At 36.0% G+C, this 20,002-nt stretch overlaps 1 long non-coding RNA gene across 1 annotated transcript; it reads right to left on the bottom strand.

The window, feature by feature from the left end:
- Positions 1 to 1,364: 1,364 nt before the first annotated feature.
- LOC129144789 (uncharacterized) lies at positions 1,365 to 8,607 on the bottom strand. The gene is made up of 4 exons (XR_008549410.1): positions 8,587 to 8,607; positions 4,028 to 4,100; positions 3,856 to 3,940; positions 1,365 to 1,937 (listed from the first exon to the last, which is right to left on the bottom strand). It is a non-coding gene; the product is annotated as an uncharacterized LOC129144789 (long non-coding RNA).
- Positions 8,608 to 20,002: the final 11,395 nt, after the last annotated feature.

Genomic DNA, 20,002 nt, shown 5'->3' with positions numbered 1-20,002 from the left:
TACAAAAGCTGTAGTAATCAAAACAGCATGGTACTAGGATAAAAATGGACACATAGACCAATGGAATAGAATTTATAACCCAGAAATAAACCCACACTTACATGGACAGTAAATCTAACACAAAAGAGACTGGAGTATACAATGGAGAAAGAAAGTCTCTTCAACAAATGGTGTTGGGAAACGAAGAGAGCCACATGGAAAAGAATGAAACAGGCCACTGTACGAACATACCATGTACGAAATTAACTCAAGATGGATTAAGGTCTTGGATGTAAGACCTGAAACCATAAAATACATAGAAAAAAACCCAGGCAAAACTATCCACAACATTGTTTTCAGTGATATCTTTGTGGATTCCTCTCCAAAGGCAAAAGAAACAAAAGTTAATATAAACAAATAGGACTACATCAAACTAAAGGGTTCTACACAGCAAAAGAAACTATCATTAAAACAAAAAGACACCCTAATGAAGGGAGAAAATATTTGAAAACCATACAACTGACAAGAGGTTAATATCCAAGATCTACAAAGCACTCAAACAGCAGAAAGAAAGGGAAGGAAAGACGGAAGGAAGGACGGAAGGAAGGACAGAAGGAAGACGGAAGGAAGGAAGGAAGGAAGGAAGGAAGGAAGGAAGGAAGGAAGGAAGGAAGGAAGGAAGGAAGGAAGGAAGGAAGGAAGGGAAATAGCCCTATTTAAAAATGGACAGAAGAGCTGAATAGACACTTCTCAAAAGAAGACATATGGATGGTCAACAAACATCTGAAAAATTGCTTCTCCTCACTTATAATCAGGGAAATGCAAATCAAAACCACAATGAGAAACTATTGGTACCTCACACTTGAGAGAATCATGCATATCAAGAAGACCTGGGCCTCCCTGGCGGCGCAAGGGTTAAGCACCACATTATGAAGCAATCTGCAGCCTCTGCAGCATGAGTTGTATCCCTGACAGGCCAGGGAGCAACACACATGGCGCAGCAGACCTCTCCTGACTCGCCCGTTGCTCCCCTCAGCAGTGTATTTCAGTCAGCCTACCTGTTCTGTTCCCCACTCTGTCTCTGGTGAATCCTCTCACCCCCCCACACCTCTGGCCTGTACCCCAGTTCTTGTATGCATAAATAAATTAATGTAAAAAAAAAAAAAAGATGACCAGAAACAAGTGTTAGTAAGGACATGGAGAAAAAGGAACCTACCTGTATTGTTGGTGAGAATATCAAGTGGTCCAGCCCTTACGGGAAACAGTATAGCAGTTTATCAAAATGTTAAAAATAGATCTACCACACAAGCCAGCAATTCCACTCCAAGATATCTACCTGAAGAATGAAAAAACACTCTTTTGAAGAGATATATGCTCTCCAATGTTCACTGCAGCACTATTTACAATTGCCAAGTTATGGAGATAACCCATGTGCCCAAGGACAAATGAGGGGATTAAGAAGATAAGGTATATATGTGCAGCGGAATATTATTCAGCTGTAAAGAAAGATGAACTCTTGCCATGTGTAACAATATGGATGGATGTCCCGACCCGCGGGATTCGTAGGCACGAAAAGAGAAGGGCTGAGGATTGAAATGAGGGGCTTGACAACTTGACGCTAGCGTTTACTTCTTTATTTTTCTTTTACCTTTCTTTTACTTTTCCCTGTCTTTCTACCTTCCCTGACCTTCTCTCTGCTCCTCTCGCAATAACCTCTCTCGCAATAACCTCTCTCGCAATAACCTCTCGCAATAACCTCCTGACCTTCTCGTGGTTCTCTTCTTATATCCTGGTAGCTCCTCCCATCGTACCTCCCAGTCTCATTTGATTAATAGGAAACACCTGTGGTTTCTCAGCAGGCAAAACGGTAAAGCGAAAACTAATTAATGGCACGTGTGTTGTGCAACACGGCGCATGCTCCAGGCGGCTCCGGACAGATGGAACTGGGGGAGACTATGCTAAATCAGAAGGAAAAAGACAAAAAAAAATCAGTTGGTTTCACTTACATGTGGAATATAGAGAAACAAAACAAGGAGTCTGACTAAACCAAACCAAAAACAAACCCTAGAAGTCTGAAAAACTGAAATTAGCAGAGGGATAGGGGAAGATGGAGAACAAGGTATAGAAAGGATCCAATGGATTATGTTGGATGACTATGGGTGCCTTGGTGGTGGATGTGGTATGATGACATATATCTGAAAAGGTGAGATCCTATACTGAATATATACAATATTGTAAACCAATACTACCTTGATTTTAAAAGAAGTACCAAAAATAAACACATTAATTAAGAACCCAAAGATTTGGGGAAATCATGATTCAACGAACTGACAGGGTATTCTAGGCCCTATCAGTATCTGCATCCTGTATTCTAAACTCCACTTACATTAAGATATTTCAAGTCTACAAAATAAATATCTTAATAAATAATATCTTATAGCAGGAACAAGACTGTAGTTACTTCAACCGGTAATAAGGAAATGACACAAGTAACCAGAAGAAAGGATATATGAAAAAAGTTAAAAAAAATGAGCTCCAATCTCATCCCAAGCTCTCAATTCCCTACTGACAGCCCTTACAGACACTTCATCAAAAAACAGATATGAGATCCAAATGCCCCAGCATTTATGTGATGAACGAGGCAGTCTCAATATCTACAATAAGTACCCTAGCGTCAGGAAAATTTGCTCTATTTAATCAGAGATGTTAGTCCTCCCCTGGACTTAATATTCCTTTCTGAATACCAAAGTTTAAAAGTATTTACTATGCAAAATTTCCTGCCCAACCAGCAGCTCAGGAAGTAGAGACCTGCCTGTGGGCTCTGATGGATTTTTTTAGACTCAGTGCATCTGGGATCAAAAGCAGAATTTCCAGATAATTTTAAAGTCCTTGCTAGGGTGTTCAGAAAATGTTCTTAAAATTTATCACTAGTCATGGAAAAAATACCTTTTTCCAAACAGATAATGTTTCTGCAATCTTGAAAGTGCTTTTTAAGAAACCGTAATCACCTCACTCTGATGTACTGCAACTAGCAAGGGAACAATACAGTTTACTTTTTAAAGGACTCTGCAAAATACTCATTACCAAACAATAGAAGCTGTGCTTCAGCGGGGCCCTTAGTTCAATTTTAAAATGCTTGAAGTCTAGTGTGGCATGCTTGCTAATCAGGGCACACCAACTTCTCACAAGCTGAAGAAGCTTGTTTCCATAGTGGCTAGTTTATTCTAAAGAAAAATGCTGCTCATTGAGAATTTCAGTATTATGAAGGAACAGGAAGTCAAATTCTATTGTAGCCACTTCATTAAAAAAGACCTTACAGTTTAATTTTCCATTCAGAATATGAGTGACCTCCAAATTAAATGCTGTGTCAACAGAACTGATTTTAATTTAATATTTTATTACTAAAGAAGTTTAAATGAAGAATAGAAAATACATTTTTTTTCTCCAGTGGCATAAGCATGTATGTTAAAATCTTTGGTCCTTGGAAGAAAATATTTCATTTTTTCAATATATTCCACCAAGTTACCAAGTGTTAACTTACAAAGCATTTATAAATTATTATGCTTAGATGGGTGCAGTTATTTGCACAGCTAAATAAAAGGGAAATCTTGAATAATAAATTGTCTAAATCTAATTGTCTAAACAATTTCTTCTACAAAATACAAATTAATGATGCAGTTTCCTAATTTGTTTATTTGAATTAAAATAACAAGAGATAAGATGAAATCTGAGTCTAGTTAGAGTAACATAATTTTTCTAAGTTCTGGAGAAGATGATATATGTTATTATTTTTCTTATTTTGGAAGATTCAAGGAGAAAAACATAAAATAGCTGATATCCCCATTATAAAAATGCAACAAAACCCACAATATTTACTCTCTTCTTTAAACCTCTCTGTCTTTGAGGAGATAGAGGTCATCGTCCTTGAGCAGGGGGCTAGTCTGCTGCCACTTGCTTCTTTCTGCAGATGGAAGAGTCATTGTAAGTTTGGAGATTTCACTTTGGCAAGAGTGTCCTGGCTTTGAAGGGGGAACAGCCCGCATCTTACCCTTGCTTTTTTTCATTGACTAAACTGATCTGCGGCAGGTGCATTGGTGAAGGAAATTCTATGGGAACTATACCTGAGGGGGTGGAGGGAAGCAAATATTGTTTAAAAACAAACACTGATGTAAAAAATAAAAAATAATAATTCTTAAAAAAATAATAATCTGATGGCCTGAACTTCTTATGGTGTTGTGTCCATTCCCTAGCATTGTCATACAAATTTCACAAACTTGGTGCCCAGAAACATAATTTATTTCCCCACAGAAATTCTGGAGGCCAGAACTCCTGCATCAATTTCACTGGACAAAATCAAGATGTCAGCAGGCAACACTCCACCAGACACTCAAGGAGAGAATGTGTTCCCTGGCCATTTCCAACTTCTCATAGCTGCTGCTATTCCTTGGCTAATGGCAGGATCACTCCAATCTTTGCCTCCATGGTTACAGTGCATTCTCCTCTTTTGTACATGTCAAATATCCCTCTGCCTCCCTCTTATAAGAAAAATGTGATTAAATCTAGGGACTAGCTGGATAATGCCAAATAATAAGAATAATCTCCCCATCTCCAGTTATTGTTTTGGCCAGATAAGGTAATATTCACAGGTTGCAAGGATTACAACATGGATATCGAATGGTTCCCATTATTCAGTGTATCATAGGGGGCTCATAAAGTCCAATATATAAACAGTTTGTAAAAACCTGCCAATTTCTGTATCTGTGACTCTCAGAAAACAAAATAGCAAAACACAGTATATGTAAATTATACATAAAGCAAAGCATTATATGTTCTATAAATGCTTGGTGCCTAAGGGTAAAATGAAATATCATTAGAAGTCCAGATAATAATAGTAGGATGATGATACCCAATGCAGCCAGTATTCAGTACTCCTATGTATTTATTGTTGGGAGTCTCCCAACTCTTAGACTAGAAATCATTACTTTAAAGTGCCCAAAAGGAGTAACCGGGGCGAATCAAGCACTCTGAATTGAAAGAATCAGGATTTTCATCTCCATCTTGTTCCTGACTGAATTTGTAACTTCAGGCAAGCATTTAACATTCAATTTGCCAATCTGTAATGTGAGATATCCTTGGGCATTTCCCTGCCAATCAAGATGCATAATGAAATAGACTTAGTCCCCATTCTTTGGCTGGTACAAGTCAGAAGTAATCCTCTCTTTTTTTGCTTTTACGCCTAGGGAGGCTGCAGTCTCCATCCTCTCTGATTCTTGGGCTCTCTCCAGTGCTGTGTCTACTTAGGCTGAAGATCCAAAGTTTTCATAATAACAACAGCAATAATAGTAATAATATCCTATCAATATCTTCCCATCATCTTGTGCATTTGATTCCCTTTTCTTGACCCCATCCATCTTTATTCCACGCTCTCAATTCAGATAAACTCAGGAATTCCAATTCACTTCTCACACTACTATGCAATTCAGTTCTCGCTCTGAAGTCTTAGTACCAGCAACAAAAAGAGAGGCCTTTGAAACAAGAAATGGAGAGGAATGTAATAGGTAGGTCAGGGACTCATAGTCTCCTCAGAATTCTTAGCAAAACCTCAGACCAACACATTTCTCTTCCTCCAATTTTTTTTTTTATTTTTATCTAATTGATAGGACATTTTCTCCGCCCTGCTACATTTTAAATGGGGTTAATACTTACCTACTTGGAAAGGTATTGGTCAGAAATAAAACAGAAATATATGTAAAATAACTTAGCATGGTGTCAGGCACATATTATGAACTCTATAAATATTACTTCTATTATTATTATTATTGATATCATGTGACAGGAATTTAAATTTACTCTGTTTAGATATAAACCATATCTTTAAGTGACTATAAAAATCATTGAAGTCACATAGTTTGATTCAATGCTACATTCTAAAGGGTTGTCATGCATAAAAACAAATGCCAAAGAACTCCTTTTTGAAAACAATTTTGCATAGCTTTATTTTTAGTTTCTCAGAACTGGCCTGATTTTCTTTTCCCTGGATGAACAGAATTCTTTTTGAAATCTTTAATGTAGCAAAATAAAGGAAAAAGAATAGTTCTGGTTTCAGTCAAATATTATTTGAGCTGAACTTGGGCATGGACATGGAGATGAGGCTAAAAACTAGAAAACATAAATCTAACTCAGAATCATTTTCAGTGTTTAAGAATGAACAATAATGCTGTTCACTTATGCTGACAATTTATAATTAATTCTCTTCTTTTTTCCTCTTATACAAGTTTTGTAACTAATTTCTGCCTTTAAAGAGTCATATCCAATTTCTACTGCTTCAAATAGAGTCATGTGTGAGAATCTCTGTGCTGTATTCAACCCATGAATTTTGATAATGACAGGTATAAGTAGAGTTAATGGTGGGAATTAACCACTTGCTTCACTGGTCTTGATCCATCAGAGTTATAAAGGAATTTATACAGTCACACAAAGGCTCATTTCTTTACCTAGCAGTCCTTTAATAACACTTCTTGATTAATATATATATACTCTGACATTAGTGAAAAATAACATGCTAGCCAGCAGAATTAAGAGTAAAGCAGGTCAATACTGTATTGCTCAGCCACCAGAGAATTTAGTGTCTGAAATACTCAGTCTCATGGTAAAGGAGACTTGAACTTAAAAGCAGTCCCACAGCATGAACACAGAGAACACTAGGGTGCCAAGGAGCCAGCACAGTTACAGGAACTTCCACAAGGTTATTCACACAATGGTTGTAATGGACCAATTCCAGGAGAGTGAACTTTATAATCAAAGCTAAATTTTACTCTGTTGGCCCTGCCTAAGAAGGGGCACTCAGCTATTTAAAATTGTGTGTGTGTGTGTGTGTGTACACAGATATAAAAATATATGTGGATATATAAATATATTATATACAATTATACAGGTACAGATTTTTTAAAAAAAAAACCTCAAACAAATAAGAAAATAAAATGTAATACAATATTGCATGCTTCTCATAGCAACTTCCAATAGTCAAATATCTTTCCACTTAGTGATAAGAAAGCATTTGCAGAAACATGCTGATTTCCCTTTTTTCTACAATAATTATTCTTTCCACTTGAAGTTTTTGGTTACCTGACTCGAGTGTCATTTCAAATGCAAAACAATCAACAAAAACTGAGTCCATTAAGACATTAAAAAGGTGTCCACATATACAGAATATACTGTGACAATGTTCATATCTGCTTAAATAATGTGTCTTTCCTATAATTGCAAAGTTAAGCTCAGAGATAATAACCAGGAAAAACAGACATTGCATGCAGCTAAAAATAAGCTGATGCCAAAGCTACCAGACTGAGCTCCTAAATCTCCCTAAAATGACAAGAAGTCATGCTGTTTCTAGTTTCGAGACATAGATATTTGACAAGTCTTCTCATAAAGCATCTAGAATATCACCACCACTTAACTAAAAGCCCAGTGAACTTTTTTCCTTAAGTGGGTGATATGAGAAATAGGCAGGTCTAAATATATTATAAGGTTCTGACATGTCCAAAGACTATAATTATTTTCTGCAATTAATCCTATTTTTTTTACTGCCATGCCACGGGTAATTTGTTCTGCTTTGAACTAGAGTTCATTTCTCTCTGTTTTGTCTTATTAATTTCCAATGCAATTGTGACAGAAGTTAAGGATGATGAGTTGGGGGTGGGAACAGAAGTTTGATTAAGATTTGCTTTCCTTGACAAATAGGCCACTGGTACCAACTGTTGCCATGGTGAGCAGTTTCATTTATGTTAGAGGCCAGAGGATGAGTCAGGCCAGGGCCCAAAGATCCAAGTCAATTGATTTAATTCTGAGAGTTATTTTAAAAGACTGTTAACCTTAGAATGATTTACAAAAACTAAATAAAAAATAAAGTTGCCTTATTAAGGAGAAGAGGAATAGGGCACACTGGGTTTCTGATAAAACACAAAAAAAATATTTGAAAAAGATGTTCCTTATTGTTAGCTTTGCACAAGCCACCTCACTAAAGACCAATTTAGCAGAACTAATAATTGTATGAATAAAATCATTAATAAGCCTTCACAGGTCCCAAAAATCTCAGCCAAGGTCATTTAATGATTCTGTGCTATTTTCTGAGTAGTCGTCCTTAAAAGAACATGTTGCCCTTTTGGAAATTATTCATTTCTTCCACTTAATTTAGAAAGTAATATTAAGGTTTTTGACCCCACAAAGAAGAGACTAAAAACTTCAGTCACAACTTTTGAGTATATTCAGATTTGACAAAATATTTTGCCTATTATTTCTGATATTAATACAAACCTGATAAGAAGTTTCTAAACACCTTGAATATAGTTATGTTTTAATTCGGAAGTTAGCAATTTGGAGACTGTTGTAGATTTTGGAAGCTACTAATTGTCTGAAGAAAAGAGAAATAACGTCACTGGAACACGTTGGCACACTACAGGCAAGAAAAAGCTCTTAATTGCTGTGACTTGGGAGCAAAGAGAGGGAAGTAAATGAACATGCAATAGAGAATTTTAAAAGAGAGGCGTGTGAAGGTGTTAAAGAATGGAACACATTCAACTCTTATTTCTGTAGGTCTGTAATTACCACCTGGCCCAAGGAAAAGCAGTGATTCTCCATAATCCATCCATTTGCTGAAACAGCTCTTAATTACTTGAAGTTAGCTTCTTCTTTACCTAAAATAAATTGGGGAAGGGTTTGTCTTAACTTTTGACTCCAATTATCTACTACTATGTCCTAATTTTAAAATTTTATATTAATCAGCTTGCAAAGACCAAAGATGAGTGACATGATAGTGTGCCTGGACCTGCTCTTTTTGAGGAAAGGGTGTCAAGTACTTTGCTAGCAATGAGCTAGTTTCTGGCGTATGATGACAGTGTTTTCTTTCAACCTTCCTCCCTGGCTCCTAACATCAGAATGTCTTTCCTTCCCTGGGGGGTAGGAATGACAATGGCCAAAGCTTTTGTCCAAGAAACAATGACTTTTCCTTTCCTGCTCTCTCTCTCTCTCTTTTTTTAAGATTTATTTATGTATACAAGAACTGGGGTACAGACCAGAGGTGTGGGGGTGAGAGGCTTCACCAGAGACAGAGTGGGGAACAGAACAGACAGACTGACTGAAACGCACTGCTGATGGGAGCAGCGGACAAGACAGGAGAGGTCTGCTGCGCCATGTGGGTTGCTCCCTAGCTGACCGGGGATAGAACTCATGCTGCAGAGGCTGCCATTAGCTTCATAGGTTCCATCTTAACCCCTTGCCATACCAGGAAGACCCAAGATACTCTCTCTTACTGACTTCAGGGAGTGGTCCCATAATGTGTACTGTAGCTCCCACTGCAAAAGCAATTGGGTCATAAAGAAATGAAAATTAACACTTCATTTTTTTCCCTAAGCAAAAAAGAAGCAATCTCCTCATTTCTCAGAAATCAAGGAATTCTGATTTGTGCTACTAAACTAATTTTACAACCATAACATTCTAATTCTTCAGCAGACTGTGGATATATAACCAACAACCAAATAGTGCTAATAGTTATCCATCAATCCATCAAAGTCATACTTACAAATATTGTGCATTGAATTATCATTGTTGTGTTTTTAAAATAGAAGTCCAAAAAAGTAGAACATATTTTATTTGATTTTCCTCACACATAGCATCTCAAACTGTGCAATGCCCACTCCCCAAGTTTTCCTTTTATTCAAAAGGAAAGTTGAGGTTTTAAAAAAAAAAAACTCTTTTTTTTTTTTAAAGATTTACTTATTTATACAAGCACTGGGGTACTGGCCAGAGGTATGAGGGTGAGAGAATTCACCAGAGACAGAGCAGGAAGCAGAACAGACAGAATGACCGAAATGCACTGCTGAGGGGAGCAGAGGGAGGGACAGGAGAGGTCTGCCACACCATATGGATATCTCCCTAGCCAGGCAGGAATCGAACCAGCGCTTCAGAGGCTGCAGACAGCTTCACAGGCTGCAGACAGCTTAACCCGCTGCGCCACTAGGGAGGCCCCGGAAAGTTAAGTTTTACACAATGTGTCTATCGCATTACAAAGGCACATCAGAAATTCCTAACAGTTTTATGTCAAAGAGATCATATTTGGGTAATAGACAAAAGAAGATTAATTAATCTGTAAAAATTTCTAAACATTGAACAATAATGAGTTACAGGAATGAAAACTCTTTCTTAACGTGAATTTTACTACTGCACTTAGCAATCTGGAACTGTTCTGAATTTGGAAGTTACTGATGGTCTAAATAAAAGAAAAATAACATCACTAGAACAAGTTGGCACACTAAAGGCAAGAAAAAGCCTGCAATTATGGTGACTTGGAGACAGAAAAGGAAGCAATAAACATGTAACAGAAAATCAGAAAAAGAGATATGTCACAGATAACACTATACAATTCCAAGTATATGAAATGTCCAGAATAGATTAAAATCTATAAAAGCAAAAGGTGAATTACTAGATTACAGGTTGGCTAGGGCTGGGAGAGTTGGGGGAATTAAGGGATGACAGTAAAAGAGTATAGGGTTTCCTGGGAAGTTCAAGTAATGAAATGTTTTAAAACTGATGATGGTGATGGCTACGAAGCTCTGTGAATGCATACCACAGACACAGAATCGTATGTTTTAAATGGGTAACATACATGTAAATTATATATGTAAATTATATATTAATATAATTGTACGTATGTAAATTATATCTCAATAATACCATTTTTTAAAAAGGCAAATAAGTATGTAAAATGGAACACCAACATAAGTAACCACATAGCAGTAATTTCGTAAGAGAATAAAAAATTTTGGGAATTGAGCATTGTGAATAATAGCATGTCATTCCCTCCTGTCACAACTTTCAATTATTTGAGCCCACATGTCTCTTTCCCACCCCAGGTCTTTATACATATTATGTAATATGCCTGATCTACTCTTCATCACGTGTTTTGCTCTGTTTTTGTCTTGCCAAGAACTATTGATCCTTGAAAGGCGATATCCCTGAGCTTAAATGCTATTTCCTCAAAGAGTTTAAATAAATCTGTTTAAGTGAGTGTCACTGTTACTCTCTTAATTCAAACTCTGGTTCTCCATTCCTAACATTTATCTCAGTTTGCAATTACATGTTCACTTACACTTAGATTTTTATTGCCTTCTCTTCCATTGACTCTAATCGTCATGATGGCAGAGAATGTGTTTGCTTTGTACATAGCACATTTCAGTGGTCAATTTATGGAGAAAATAAGCATTGTTGGATACATGGAGTAAGAATGGATTAGTGGACACCACAACCAGTGCCTCACAAAACTTCACAAGTTACAGATAATTGAATATGTAAAAATAGATGAACAAAAAGTGAAGCAGTTATTCAAATAATTTGAATAACCCATCTCATATTTTAATATTGTATTAAATACTAGATAGAATCATATAAGTCAAATAAATACTAACTTTATGAGTACTACTCTATGTATAAACTTTCAGCCATATTAGTATAATATAAATATCTTTACTACCCATTTTAACAGTTCTATTTAACTAGGGCTAAAAAGATGAGCAAGACAAGCTCCTCCCCTCAATAAACTTAAAATCTAGCATGAGAGAAAGATATGTTATAACTACTATAATTACAGAGAGAAGAAAGTAATTCTACCCAGACATATAAAGGAATAATTTGTATAGCACATACAGTTTAAAAAGTAGTTTATGTAAAATTTCACTGTTAAAGAAGCCTTATATTTTAATAGGTATTATATTTATATTTTAAATATAAAGAAATGTAGTCAATGACTTCTTCAGTAATATAAATAGTAAATACTAAGAAGACACAGATTCAAACCCCAATCTTCTTGTTCCAATTACAGGATCCTCTTCTCCAATATACATGAAATATAGGTGTCTGGGTTGTGTTATCATTCTGGTTAGAAAGAACATGAGAAGAAATTAGCTCTCAACATCCAGATAAGGCAATAAATATTATAACAGGAGGGTAATATTCTGAAAGTCCTGTTTTAATTTAGTTAAAATGGCAAGGGAAAGGAAGGGACAAGGGAGGGAAAAGAAGAAAAAAGGAAGAGAATCAAGATTCAGATGTAGTAATTTTAAGGGGAGAGAGGTATAACACAAATAAAGGCAAATTAAGATATTTTACATATCTCCCAACATTTACAAGTTCAACCATGGAAACAAGTCATTCAACACTGTGAATATCTCTGCCTGTCCACAATCATTACTATAGCCACAACCTATGTGTAGTACTGATTGTACATGCCTTTCCAAGTCTTTGTCTATATTCCAATAGATTTGTACACAGTTGAGGAAGTTCTTATAATCACTCAACTATACTAAGATACCCTGAAAAGCGATTCTATAAAAGTGTCATATGGCTTAGGGATTCTCAACTCTACTGAAGTCAGCAGTAAAGCAACAGAGACTCTGGAAGTCACCTAATCCCACACTTGCTTTATCCAGAAAGATGAAATTAAATTATGCATATTACAGTTTGTAGCACACCATTGTCGCTTCTGTAGTGGTCCCAAAAATAGGTTCTTACTAAATTCTTCATGGGAATGAAAGCATGCCCCTAAATTTACCTAGTGATTTTCCAGACCATTCTCTGAGAATTTTTAGTAGGCTTAAGTTTCTAGAATTGGCAAAATACATAAGGCTTAGGCTTGGAAAAGCTGTGCTGAGAAACTCCTGGTCTACTACACCTTCGTATGTGGATAAGCAGAATTCTTAGTTGCTGAGAAATCTGATTTCTTCCAATGTACTCTGACTGCTCAAAAACTACCAAAAAATTATTGTAAAATGTTGCCTTTCACTAAAAGGAAAAATATAGTCTCAGAATTGCTAGCAATCTCAGTCATGCAATATAGCACAGTTTTGCTTTTAAATTGCACCAAAATTGTCTTTAAAATGTATTAATACATGGGAATCATGAACAAGAAAATAAACAACTATGATAATCAAATTTTAGATTAAATAAAACATATAAAGTCACAAAAAGGTTTTGTGAGTAAAAACACTGCATGAATAACTAAAATAATGGTTTCAAAACTACTTTCCATTTTCTTTGCACAGATCTGAAATTCTAATCTTTGGAGTTACTATGTGTTAAAGTTACAACACATCATGTTAAATAAATATATAACTTGAAAGAAATCATTCATGAAGTTATTTGCTCTGATAAACATATTAACACACATTATTTATCAGATTAGACATGGGACACTTGGAAAATAAGAGAAAATAAAGTCCTTTTCTCAATGTTCCTGAATAGGTAATTTTCACACAATGAAGCAAAGAATGGAACTTGCTCTGGTTTTTGAGCATTTGTGTTCCCAAAAATTCACAAGTTCTATGATTTTGGCTTATATCCTAGATCCACCACTGGCCAGAAAGGGTTTTACAATGCTAAAATTAAATACTGTTGAAATGCCAAACTATCCATAACTATTCAGTTATCCTTTTGCCATCATGTACTGCACTTAACAATTTTGTGTAGTGATGATTAGGGCTCAGAAGACAATTTTTATCAAGTTTACTAATTTTATTCACAATTGCTCCTCCTTGAACCAGACAATACATAAGGTGCTTAAATTTTTGGCTTAAATTCAAAGTTCTAATATCTTTAATACAAACCAAAACTACAGTATGACTTGGGGAAAATGTTTATATAGCAAATTGATGGCCAGCACTAATAAATCCCTCACCCTCAGAAATTGGTAGTTTCCACAGAAGGATTGGACTTTCTGCGGCCAATAAAGTAAATTGAAAAACCTCCAGCCAACTGTAATAAACACAGAATTGAAAGCTAATAAAACACACAGGGCATTTCAAGGTAACTCAGCAGGAGAGAGCTCACCAATATAGATGTGTTTACAGATGGTGACTAAAGATATAATAATTAATCTGCTTTTGAACTAATGAACAAATCACATGCTTCCTTAAAATACAAAGCACAAAGCTCTTAGCTGCTAAATAAGTTCAGGAGTGGAATAAACACTTGATTTGCAGTAAAGGATAAGGCTCATAAACGGTAATATATGGTTATCCAAGTCTTGCCTGTCTAACTCAGAAAAAAACAAGCTTCCTATTCAGGATATAAAAATTGACATGACATTATCAGTCACCTGTAGTTTTCAAGTCTTAACAAGATCCAAGATAATTTATTATTGAATGTAATGCCCTTCCTTAAGGTTCTTTAACAAAAGAATTACTCCAAATGGGTTATTAGAATGCTAACTGCATTTTAAAATAATGATTGCATTTAAAGTTTGTATTACAAGTTCAATCATGGGAAACAGAAGTGAATCAATACTAGAGATACAAAAAGAATAGTTATTCTCTATGTTGTTTATAAGTATGTATAGCGGATATATGAATAAGCAAGATTTTCTTGCACATAATAGAATCAGATTCTCACTCACATATGAAAGAGGAAAGAAGGAGAGGGATGTGTAGGCAGGCAGATACACAGATGATAGTCATACAGACTAGGGGTAGACAAACTATAATGCGGAGGGAGAAATCAGGCCCTATGGACTATCTTCGCGTGGGCCAAAAGATAATACAAGAGTGACTTTTAGTTTTTTAAATAGTTGAAAAAACTCAAAAGGAAAAATATTTCATAACATGAAAATTATACTAAATTGAAGAAAACACAGGAAAGTTTTTACCTATTATCTATGGTGTTTTTGTTTCACAGAGGCAACAGATCTTCAAAATAGCTTGGAAAATACTCAGAGAAGGTCCCACAGAGGCAGAGTACTAAGACCACAAGCCATGTGACCCACAAACTTAAAATATTTACTCTCCTACCCTTCATAGAAAATGAATGCTGACTCCTGAGGTAGATAACATAAATTGTAACCCTATCTACATGACCCAAAAGGATTCACTAGAATTCCAAAACATAGTAATTAAAATCACCAGAATACTTTGGGATATATTTTATCCTCACTTAAAAAAAAAAAAAAAAAAACCATTCATCATGAGCCAGTACGTACAGTGGTGCTGTATCTGATTAGATATATACTCTCTCAGAAAAATGGGCATTCAGGAAAAGCCCAGAAATTCAGGTCACAGCAGGTCAAAGCTACTCTTGCAGCAGGATTTCTCTGCCTTCTCCCTCACCCTCCCTCATCACCCACAATCTCTGACATTGCCAGCACAACCCCTTCCCTCCTCCAGTCCTTGTTTCTCACCCATAGGGCAGTTCTTCTGTGACAGGAATGGACATGACTGAGACAAATGCAGAAGAGGGGAGGGTGACCTCTTTCCTCAGTGCTCCTACAGCTCTTCTCAGTCACTGGTCAATCTCTTCCAATACACTTTTCCTCCTCACCAAATGTGGGTATTTCTCAAATAAATGAGTAGATCTTACTTCAGTTTTTTTTTATCCAAGAAAGCATGTTCTCCTCGTGTACTTTGAACCTTCTCTGCAGGTTTAAAAGACAAAAGTGGGGAGGGTGAAGAAGCACCCTCCCTCCACATCACCACCACCATTTCCTCTGTTGCTAACTGTAGTAAAAAAAAAAAAAAAACTTAGAAAATATCAACCAAGTTACCTGTTCCTTTGGGGCAGAATTATTTTAAAAACTGCCGTGTAGCTGTGTCTTGCTTTGGAATAGGAAATCAAAGAAACCCTGTCAGAAACAATAGCTGAGGGGAGAGCAAATGGAAATGATTATATCAATCTCTTGGGTTAGCAAAAGAAAAGAAGTGACATGAACTGGAAGGTGAAAAATCTTCCCCTAAAGTTTATCCTCTCAGTCTTCCTTACCTGTCTACTCCATCCCTACCCCAATCCCCAAAAGCTTCAACAAGACCACACTTACCACACAGAATCACATAAAAGAGCTGAGGATGAATCTGGACCTGAACTATTGCTTTGCAACAAAGTAGATTCTCAATATACATTTGTTAAGTCAATAAATTGAGAACTGAGTGCATCTAGGCTATGCCCTTTTGTTGCAGAAACTAGAAACTGGAGAGAGAAATGACATGATTTTGTCAAAATCACACAGCTCGCTGGAGGGAACTAAAACAAAAACTGATTTTATGACAGTCCCCTTGACCCAGGCCATTGCTCCAGAGTAGGAGACAGTTTGGAATCATGAAGAACTGGCCCAACAAATGTTCCACCTTCTTTGTCAACAGATCTTCAAATTAGCTTGGAAAATACTCAGAGAGGGTGAACATATGCCCACCCCCCAAAATATGGACTGTAATTAGTGTAAAGTTTAGACTCTAAACCAAGTCTTGCAATCAGATTCTTGGCAGCCAATGGTTGGTTTATGAGCAGGCTTCTGACTCAGAGTTCTGGGAAACTGACTAAAGAGGAGGGATTTCTGGAAGATATTTTCCTACTTAATAAAATTAAAAGACCACTCATTCTTTTATCTTTTGAAGATTTTTGTGCAAGGACAAAATTCTCATACCTTAGTAGTAATCTTATAACAATAAGGATATAAAGATTTTAAAGAACCTAAGCTAACCTAGAAGCTTGACTTCACTGGGATGTTGAATTGACCAACACTGAAACTGCCTGTCCCAGACTTCTTATGTAAGAGAATAATCCTAACTATAAAAGGTGAATAAAATCTTGCTTGCAGCCAAAAGCATGCTGAATTATGTATCCACACCAGATGCCCTGGTCCCTACCTCAGCCCTCACCCTGCTAGAGTCATTACCCCAGCTAACGAGAACCATAGATAGCATCATAAGAGAAAATGCTGATTCCCATTACCAAGATGGTGGGAGGACTTTAAGAGGCCAGCTCTACCCCAGCAAAGATCTAGTCTATTGCAAGCCAAACTTCAAATGCATTTTCCCAGTAGAAATATTATTATATATGTTGTGTGGGCCCCATGATGATTTTAGAGCAGAAACTGTACAATATGGTTTAAATAGGCTTTTGTGGGTTGGCCTGGAAACCTAACATTGTTTCTATGGAAAAATGTTTCAAACTCCAAACAACTCTGTTCCAAATGAACTTTTGTATGCAACCTGTTTTAAAATGGGGGGGGGGGGGTTATAGCTACTTACATTAAAATACACAGGGAAGAATCTGTGTTACTGGTTACAAAAAAACACATTTGGACCCAGGCTTTAAAATGACCAATGGTCTTTTGCCATTTGGTATAAAATAGTTCTGAACATAAAAGGGTTGTGGCATCTTGCAGTACCAAAGAACAATGCAAATCAGAACTAAGATAACCTACCAGATTCCATTTTAAAGTAATTTTCTGTTGGTGGTAGGGGTTACCCTACAATTAAATGTGTCTATTGAGCCAATGTATCTTCAGGACCACTGGAAAATATTTCAGCAGTAATTTGAATGAGTGTATGAACATCTTGCCCCAAAATAAAAACAGCAGAGATCTCTATGATTATTTTAATAATCTAAATCTTTAGAATTTTGCATTAAAGTCAATCAACAATTACAACTTGATCCCATGAGTCTCTATTTCTTGATTCAGGTACTACAGATGGACCAGAGTACAGCAAAAAAAAGAAAATCTTAGTTAATGTAGCTTTCTGTATCTTCTTCCTCAACTATAAAATGAGAAAACAGCATCAAGGTCCCAAAGCTATTGTCATTTACATGAGATAGCATCCCCTGTGTTGTGCTAAGACCCAGTAAGTGCCCAGTGTCAGTGAAGTCCATTACTTTCTATCCTCATCTTCCCCTACAAGAACACTGCGCTCACATAACATATTCAAATTCTCACCAACCTACACATATAACTGACAACCAGAGTTTATTCTACTAGTAAATATGCATATGGCTTCTAAAGAAAATCAAGTCAAGCATAATCTTTTAACGGTATATAAAAATGAATTAACATTTCTCTCTGCCTAATATAAAATATTATGATTGAATGCTATGGGTGCTTTTCAATATTGTAATTACTATAACATATTTAAATTCTCATTAAAAAATGGGACTTCCTGTTGGCTTCTGGGGAATTGGTATTTTGAAGAAACCTGGGCTAGCTTGCTTCATAAAAGGTGAAAAAGAAATAAACTACCAATTGCAATTCAAATCAAAGTTTGTTAAAATATAGAAAAATCTCATCATTTCCTCAAAACCTTCTCATCTTTTCCTTGTGAACTATTAAGTTTCTGTGTCCAGAACTATTCTCAATTATACAGTAACTTTTTCAAAATTAAATTACAGTGATCAGTGATGCCTGTGAAATTTATGTCTGTCCTTAATTAATATAAGGCATTAAGGGTTAGACATCAATATTCTTAATGTTTTAAAATTAACATTAAAAACCTGGAATTTATTCTTTGGTTAATTTCACTGCCACACTGAGCATGTCTCTGTGAATTTTTCCCTCAAAATGTTCAATTTGTGGATGATGATTGGAAGTTGTCTGTTTTCAACTCCTCTATAGATAATTTCAAAATGTAATTTGCAGTGCTTATCTTACCTTGACTGCATGTCTTGTCCTTTCTCTGTTTATTAATTCTTGCAATTGGCAGAATGAACACCAAACAAATCAACAGGGCACCTTTGTTCTATGTGATTATCCTACACAGCAAGTGAAGTTAGTACCACAAGTCTCCAGAATAAAACCTGACTCTTTAAGTATAAAACTCAAGGAGCAAGTACAACACAGGGAAGCTGTCTACATTTTTCAATTTATAAGTCCCAAATACAGTATTTAAAAGACAGTTTAATATTTCAGCTAAAAATTAATATTCTAGAGGGATGTCTTGTCAGTTTTCCTAAGCCATATTTCCCATCTAAAATGTAAGTTTCCAAATAAAATCATTTAAATTAACTTTTCTCCACCTCTTCTATTCCATTAACCTTATGTATCTGTCAGGCATTATTCCAAAATTGAGATTTACCAGTGACCTGAGAAATAAATAAAACTTAGTTTCCTTGTGGGGCTCTCCACACTTCTCTCCCCAAGGGCAATTTGGCCTTTCTCACATCTCTATGTCTTCTATTATACTTTATGTTCCAAACACCCATAATCTATCCTGCTACCAGCATAGAAGTAAACTCTCATCCTTAAGTACTCACAAAGAGTCTTCAATTCTCAACAACCAGCAACCTCTACAAATCACCATCATACTCAAAAGAAGAGCAAATCAAATTGCTTTTGAAAGATACAAAGAGAAGCAAAAACTAAAAGCTCTCATTCTTAATCTAAAATGCATATATGAGCAACACTAAACTCTAAATATACATTTTGTATTTCACCCACACTGCTTATGACTACAGATTTTTGCCAAAAATATTACATTTAAGTATACTACCTCAACTTTTTGAAAATTATCAAACTCTTATCTTTCCTCCCACTGCCTACCCCTAATATGAATGTACTACTACACACTTCTAGGTAATGGAAGAAAATCTTCTCATATTAAAGATGAAAAAAACTGATGTGAAGGATACTTTCCAGTGTAGGAAGAAAAAAAAAAGGGTTTATGCTTAGGTATCAAGCATTCCTTTTAAATCATAGTTTAAAAGTAGGGTTTACAGACAAAGATGGAAAGCTCATTCTATCTTTAATGAACTGTTTAACACTGAGAAATTAACTGAACCTTTTTGAACCTCACCTGTAAGACAGGTTTAACATCTTCTATGATCAACATGTACATAAAGCAAATAAGAGACTAGATATAATGCAGGATTTCTCAGTCTCGGCACTACCTGCACTTTGAGTCAGATAATTATTTGTTTTGGGTGACTGTCCTATGCATTTAGGACATTTAGCAGCATCCTCAGCCTCTGCTGACATGACGCAAGGAGCACTCCTCCCTCCTGTTGTGATAACCCATAATGTCTCCAGACATTGCCAAAAGCCCCTAGGGAGGCAAAGGCTTCCTCTGTCCTCTATCAGTGAGTTATCTAACTCATAATAAATGCTTACTTACATAATAGTAAACCTAATATCATTGGATATTTGTTTCCAGATCAAATTTATGGTATCATGCACATTTCAAACTTCCTGAAAAGGTTGCTTGGTGGCAAAGATGGCAAGAAT

Source organism: Talpa occidentalis, unplaced genomic scaffold, assembly GCF_014898055.3.
Source record: "Talpa occidentalis isolate TD23 unplaced genomic scaffold, MPIMG_talOcc4v2.1 talOcc4.664, whole genome shotgun sequence".
NCBI lineage: Eukaryota > Metazoa > Chordata > Mammalia > Eulipotyphla > Talpidae > Talpa > Talpa occidentalis.
This window is presented reverse-complemented; position numbering and strand designations above follow the sequence as displayed.